Source organism: Triticum aestivum, chromosome 7D (assembly GCF_018294505.1).
Source record: "Triticum aestivum cultivar Chinese Spring chromosome 7D, IWGSC CS RefSeq v2.1, whole genome shotgun sequence".
In the NCBI taxonomy this organism is placed as follows: domain Eukaryota; kingdom Viridiplantae; phylum Streptophyta; class Magnoliopsida; order Poales; family Poaceae; genus Triticum; species Triticum aestivum.
The window spans coordinates 277,645,364-277,653,390 of record NC_057814.1 but is presented as its reverse complement, the minus strand read 5'-3'; positions in this window follow the sequence as shown (position 1 = coordinate 277,653,390).

The window sequence follows — 8,027 nt, the reverse complement described above, 5'->3', positions numbered from 1 at the left end:
AAACGGGGGTCCTGTTGATCGGGAGGGGTGTGGCGTACCGCAAAACGGACGAAACGGACCTCCTACGGTCGAAACGGGGGTCCTGTTCATCGGGAGTGGTGTGGCGTACAGCAAAACGGGACTCCACGGGATACTGTTCATCTCCACCGTCGACCTCCTCCAGCCTCCACGGGCTACCGTCGACCTCCTCCAGCCTCCACGGGCTCCTGTCCATCCAGCATCCACCGCGCGCTACTCCACCGGCTACTGTTCAACCACCCCTCCACGGGAACCCCTCCACCATCTAATGTTCATCCAGCCCTCCACACCACGGGGTCCTGTTCAACCACCCCTCCACGGGCACCCCTCCACCGTCCACTGTTCATCCAGCCCTCCACCACACCACGGGGTCCTGTTCATCCAGAGGCAATGCCACCGCTCACTGTTCATCCAAACCCCCCGCAACGCTCACTGTTCATCCCAGAGGCAGCATCGATCGGCTTCAGTTAGCAGCAGTAGCGAAGGAATCGCTCGATCGGGTTCAGTTAACAGCCATCGTTCGATCGCTCGGGTTCAGTAACGCGTAGCCTGTAGTGCAATCGCTCGGGTTCAGTTAGAGCCCAACGCCTCGCTCGGGTTTAGTTAGAGCCAACGCCTCACACACACGCGTGTACGTGTATGAGAGAAACGCGCATCGCTTGGCCCCGACCTCCCACCATAACCAGGAACTCCCCGAAATTTTCCTCGCCCTCGCTTCTACCACGGTTTTTCCGTCATGGACGGCCCAAAGAATGTCATGCAGCTGCGTCTCCGGCTCGCCCAGGACGAAAAGCCCATTTTCTGTCATAAAAGTAGGAGCCCACCACATCTATGATGATACCGGGTTTTGTCACAATTATCGTCATAGAAGTGTCATATGTATGACAGAATTTTTTTTCGTTCGGCCCAAAATGTCATGGATGTGTCTTTTTTTGTAGTGAGGTGGCATCAGAACAACACCATTATCATAAATATAGCATGCAAGAAGTAAAATAGTAGGCCGTGATATCTAGGAAGTATAGTAATACTTAGGACAAAACTAAAGCATATTAACTATATGTGCACTGGTATGTAATTTAGCACATGTAACATGTTCACTGCCAGAAGTATGGCCCTATAGGTGCAAACATAATAACGCGTCTCATGAAAAACTGAATGATGCCCTGAAGAAATTCAAAGGTGCGGCGCTTATGCTAAGAAAGTGAACGTAGGTGCCGGCCGTTGGATAATAGTACCTGATTCTCAGCGGCGTATGGGTATCGTTGGCATACTTGATAGCTAAGGATCATCAATGGTGCTCGTGTCGCAGTTGAGTTTGGGCCGGCTGTCGCCGTCGCTAAAGCGGCTCCTGTGCTACGGTTGCGGCGCCTGTCGACATACAAGAAAGCTCATCTATGGTAAGTGAACAGTTGCACTATAAAGAGGAAAACCGAAGGAGTACAAATCGAAATAACCTGATGAGGCTGCGGCGTAGGTAAAGCAGGGCCGGTGGAGTTGAATATGGCGTCCGTGGAGCGGGTCTGGTGCAGTGGACAAAGGCTTCGGCGGGCGTGTTGTACAGTGCTTTCGGTGAGGCGGATCTATTGCGGCGGACGAGGGCTTGTATGAAGGGCCAGCGAAGGGACGGACGAGGGAGTCAGTGAAGGGCCTACTATGACGCCCCCGATTTGACAGTACACTAATCATGCACGCAAATGTGTACGATCAAGATCAGGGACTCACGGGGAGATATCACAACACAACTCTACAACACAAAAAGTCATACAAGCATCATAATACAAGCCAGGGGCCTCGAGGGCTCGAATACAATTGCTCGATCATAGACGAGTCAGCGGAAGCAACAATATCTGAGTACAGACATAAGTTAAACAAGTTTGCCTTAAGAAGGCTAGCACAAAAGTAGCAACGACCGAAAAGGCAAGGCCTCCTGCCTGGGACCTCCTAACTACTCCTGGTCGTCGTTAGCAGGCTGCACGTAGTAGTAGGCACCTCCAGTGTCGTAGGTGTCGTCGTCGACGGTGGCGTCTGGCTCTTGGACTCCAACATCTGGTTGCGACAACCAGATAGAAAGGAAAGGGGGAAAAGAGGGAGAGAAGCAACCGTGAGTACTCATCCAAGGTACTCGCAAGCAAGGAGCTACACTGCATATGCATGGGTATATGTGTAAAGGGGCATATCAGTGGACTGAACTGCAGAATGCCAGAATAAAAGGGGGATAGCTAGTCCTGTCGAAGACTACGCTTCTGGTCATCTCCATGTTGCAGCATGTAGAAGAGAGTAGATTGAAGTCCTCCAAGTAGCATCGCATAGCATAATACAACCCGGCGATCGCTCTCTAACAAGACGACGAGGAGGGGATCGCCGGGTAGGATTATGCTATGCGATGCTACTTGGAGGACTTCAATCTACTCTCTTCTACATGCTGCAAGATGGAGATGACCAGAAGCGTAGTCTTCGACAGGACTAGCTATCCCCCTTTTATTCTGGCATTCTGCAGTTCAGTCCACTGATAGGCCCCTTTACACATATACCCATGCATATGCAGTGTAGCTCCTTGCTTGCGAGTACTTTGGATGAGTACTCACGGTTGCTTCTCTCCCTCTTTTCCCCCTTTCCTTTCTATCTGGTTGTCGCAACCAGATGTTGGAGTCCAGGAGCCAGACGCCACCGTCGACGACGACACCTACGACACTGGAGGTGCCTACTACTACGTGCAGCCTGCTGACGACGACCAGGAGTAGTTAGGAGGTCCCAGGCAGGAGGCCTTGCCTTTTCGATCGTTGCTACTTTTGTGCTAGCCTTCTTAAGGCAAACTTGTTTAACTTATGTCTGTACTCAGATATTGTTGCTTCCGCTGACTCGTCTATGATCGAGCAATTGTATTCGAGCCCTCGAGGCCCCTGGCTTGTATTATGATGCTTGTATGACTTTTTGTGTTGTAGAGTTGTGTTGTGATATCTCCCCGTGAGTCCCTGATCTTGATCGTACACATTTGCGTGCATGATTAGTGTACGGTCAAATCGGGGGCGTCATAAGTTGGTATCAGAGCCGACTGCCTGTAGGAATCCCCCTTTCCAACTCCTTGGCCAAAGTCGAGTCTAGTCGTTGAAAAATCTTTTACTAACATGGCTGTGTGGCTTACGGGCCCACGTCGCCATTGGGTGGTATTAGGATCTTTTACTCCTTGTCTATACTCTGGGACTCTGATCTCTCTTCTATTCGGGTTAAGTGTATTTTACTAAATCTAACATTAGGATCTCGTTATCACATTCACCCGGAGAGCCCCTTATTACCGATGATCGTCTGCTGCACGTGAAGACCCTGAAGATACTCTCCGCTGATAACCCGAGAACTTGTGTTCGTTGCTTTTGCAATTCCCTTTCATCAATAAACTCCTATGGATAACCACGTATACTCGCCATTCGTACAATGTTTCCCAGTTGATCTTGTTATTACAAGATACCCCGAAATTCTCTCTGTTGTTCCGAGAATCCTTTGAGCTTACTGCCTTGCTGTTCTTTGTCACCTGAATACCCCTACAGATAATTCTCGCACTTACCGAGTATCCGGTCATCCCCAGTTGATTCAAGTATTCCATAATAGTGTTCAAAATACCATTCGATCTACCGAAAATCCTGTGCAGCCTATTGCTCTTGAAATTCTTGCTTGCTTGCATTATGGTTAATCCCATAAGTCTCGTAATCTTATAGTCATTCCTTGTCATTATCATTTTGAGTCTGTTGATTCAAAATATTACGAATGCTCACAATCCTCAATCAGATCCTAGAATTCTTCCTTCTGGCTCAAACGTCATTTTAAACGTGAGCTGGATCTCGACTTATCAAAATTGCCATCGATTGTACCCCTAAGCCTACTCAACTTATCCATCCTTGATCAGAGCGTTGCTTCTGACCCCCTGATTTGGAAATCATAATTCTTTTGCATTTGAACTTTGAGTTAGTCAGTTGTTTCTATAATCAGATCTTGCATTCTTCTTCCACTGGTTGAGTACCGATGCTCACATCAGATCCCTTGTGGACCATCGGTTCCTTTGTTGGCTTTTATCCGACAGTGTCCTTCATATTGAATAACCTTGTGAGCCTTTCCATGGGTATATAATGCCTTTGGTAAATTGTATCCTCTGTTTTCTCAACCATGCTCTGTTTTCGAGCTGGTGGTATTTACTATTGAAGCTGGTGGTATATGTTTCCACGATACCCTGACGGGTTGAACCTATGCCTTCCTTAATATGTGTGAACTCAGAAGTTCTCACGAGTCATACTCATCTGGTATTTCACCAGGTAAAACTTTCAACACTAATGCCTTTACCAAAGCGAGGAGTGAATGGAAGGTTATACATTGAAGAAGTGGGAGTCGACCTTGAACCTTGCGTTCATGCCCATGGACACGATGTATAACTTATAATGGAAGCTGCTTGTAAAAATAATTACCCCCCTTGTTATAAGTTCATCTTGTATCCGTGGTTCGATCATTTATGATCGTGGTTTCTGACCATGTTCTCCTTTAAATACCATTTCTCGTGCAAGTTTAAGCACTTGTCTTCTGCAGAGTAATACCCCAGTTCAACCTCTACTTTGATTTGTCGTCGAGTATTACCCCCCCTGGTATCTCAAGATTATCACGGAACTGCATAACTTATTATGAGTTCTCCATCAAGTATTACATTCTCATTGATTCCAATTTTTCACGGGCTCCGAGTTATTAAACACTCAAGGACATCGATAATTGAATCGAGTCCGCACTACGGTTCAACAACTTTTAGTAATGTTCCTTACTTACGAGTTTGTACCCGATCGCGTCATTCCTAGCCTGTTTGGCTATATCATTATCTTGATGATTTTAACTGTGCTACCTGGTCCTTATTCCCGGAGCACCACTTTCGACGATGAGCTAAGCTTACGTCGATCTCCCTCGTCATATCACTTCTCCTTGAATAGCAAACTTGATTTCGAGTTTGTGCCCTATCCGTGGTTCCAATAACCTTTCGCTTTCATCATTCCTTTGACTTGATGTTATCGTCGATCAATTACATCTTCTTAAAAACCTCTCGACAAATTTGTCGTGATCTTTGTCAACAATTTGACTTCTTCCAAGTTGTGTGTCGAAATTCAGGATGAGAAATACCATCCTTGCCCCTCGATGAATTGTGTTATCATCGACAACATTCTTACCTCCCCCCAACACAAACTTGTTCATATTTTGTGTTGTATCTTGATTTCCCCTGCTATCCAACTTATGTTATGTTCTACCGTGGAGTATTACCATCTTTGATGTCAAGAATGTCGTGAACATTACTCCACCTATTAAGAATTCTTGGTACAGTGATACTTCTCACCATCACCATTCTTTCTTGGTCCCCGTGTAGTTTCTAAACGAAATACCGACAAATGGTCTGTGATGTGTAAATTCTAAACTTCTAGCAACCCTATTACTTTGAAGTTATTGGTCTATAGTTTCATTCTACGTCTATGGCTTAATGAATCATCATTCGAACATTGATTGTGCTACCTAGCCTATATTTCGGGTGCACATTTCAACCAATGTTTAACTGTGTATGTTTTCCTCGAGCATACATCATTAAGTCATTCGATCTAGCTAATGTTATCTCCTTGTTCACATAGTGGTGGAAATCCATCTTTTGGAAATCTCAATGGATTGTCGCTGAGTTAATCAGTCACCTCCTCACCTCTCCTTGATGTAATGATGAACCCTTGTTCGGAACTCACTTCCATAGTTCATCTCCCGAGAATCTTCGATGTCGTTTCGACAATTTGTGTTGCACCTTTCTTCTTAGGCAACCTGAGTCTGAGTTATCCTGACACCAATCAGATCTGAATCTCGGTCAGATATGATGGTTGGAACATATTTCCAAGAGTTATAACATTGGCCTATTTATGACCCGGTAAGGTGATGATACCCAGCACACCTGGCGGGAGGACCTATTGTTATAAGTTTTCCCTTTTAGCAAGTTTAGCTATTCTTCCAAGAGGAAATTGTAAGACTTATTCTATAAGTTGTTCCTGATGGATCCTTTTTGTTTCCAAAGCCTGATCTTCACCTGTTGACCATGTCAATACTATCTCGAAGCATGTCTATGGTACTCCGATTTTCAACAGGAACATTTGAAGAACAATGCAAAAATTTCTTTGTCCATTATCCAAACACCGTTGTATGGGTGATGTCATGAAATTTCTCTCACCTTACCTAAAGAGTTTTCTACATTATATCCTGTCCTGGATATCATGCTCTGCTTGTCCTTGGGAAGGATACACCCTTGAAATATGTGTTTAAACACATTTTCCTTTCCATTCTTCTGTTTAATCTGATAATCATATTTTCCTTTCCATTGTTTGGTTTAACCTTTCTGGTGATCTATATGATCTAAGCAGTAATATTCTCCTGCTTATGTAAACACCTCGGTGTACAATTCTGTCAGCAAGACCCTGTTACTATTGTTGATGACATCCCGGTAGCCACCGATGGACGAGAACTTTGCCTTATGGTCTGCCTCGTTTCAACGAGCAGGAAAATGGTTCTCTTCGTCCCTCGCCCTTGGTACCAACGTGTTGCCGACATAACTGACAGGGTACTCTCTTACATGCCTTGTTATCATGACCATGCAACATGTCATTGCTCCTATAAAAAAAACCCCACATGGTGGGCCCATAACCCACAGTTCCACAGGATCGAAAACTGACTCTCCTGTACACCGTGTTGTCAGAGTTATTCCTCGCTCTTGACTTTGTATGTAATTCACGGGCCACCTGCCTAGTGATCTATACTCGTATTAGATGCAATGCTTATTCACATTGCTCTAAACCCCTTCAACACTTTGTTTCAGGCAACGAACGATTGCCTATGCGCTTGAAAACTTCTATTTTTGTACCTTCTTACTTTGCTCTCGATAATTTCTTAAGTTGCAATTCGAGAGTTACTTTCCGCCACCTTCGCCGATGTTATCGACCAGATAGTCAACCTTACGGAGGTCCGTTCTCCCGGAATACCCACCCTTCATTCCTTCGTAAGTACGATGGAGTTCCCGAAGAAAGGACGACAACTTTATCATGATGACCTAAAACAGCAGAATGAAGACATCAATGTAATGGATTAACCTCTTCGAGAAGAACACCCAAGACAAAGAACACTCCCTAGAATTTCGTAACCCGAACCTTCACCCTTTACTTCCCTCTTAAATCTCGGGACGAGATTTCTTGTAGTGGAGGAGAATTGTGACGCCTGGATAATCAAGCTACAGTAAACCTCTGCTAATGGTGCCACGTCACCTCGGTTACTGTTGATAAACTCGAGTTAGTTCAAAAACGATTCATGTTAAAATTTAAAATATAGGCAAACAATAAAAGTTTTCAAATATTAAAACTAAAATGTTCGGAGTGAACCAAATATTGCCTAGATAATAATGGTGGAGAAATCTAAATTTAATAAAATGCTTAAGTGTTCAAAATAATTAAAATAGAGGTTTAAATGTTAAAATAAATGCCTTTTGAATTTTATAAAATATTAAACTATTTTAATTTGGGTTGAGGATTAATGTGGCAATAGTATATTTAAAAGTATTAATTTAAGTGCTAGTGATAATTTTTATGAAACTAAAATAAAAGAAAACTAAAAGTAAAACAGTAAAAGAAAGATAAATAAAAAGAAAAGAAACAAAACAGAAAATTAACTACCAAAAAAAAGGAAGAATAGAACCCCCCTACTGGGCCAACCGGCCCAACTGCTAGCCAGGCCGCCCACCAGGCCGGCCCACCCCAGCCCTACACCTAACCACCCCACACCCGAAACCCTAGCCCCCGCACCCACTCCCCACTCGCCCTCCCCCACGTTCACTCCCCTCTCCCCTCGATCTGGATCGGGGAGGGCTCGACCCCGCCGCCGCTGCCTCACCTCGCCCCCGGGCTCGACCCCGCTGCCGCTGCCTCACCTCGCCCCCGAATCGCCCCCGTCGCCGCGACGACTGCGTCGCCCGT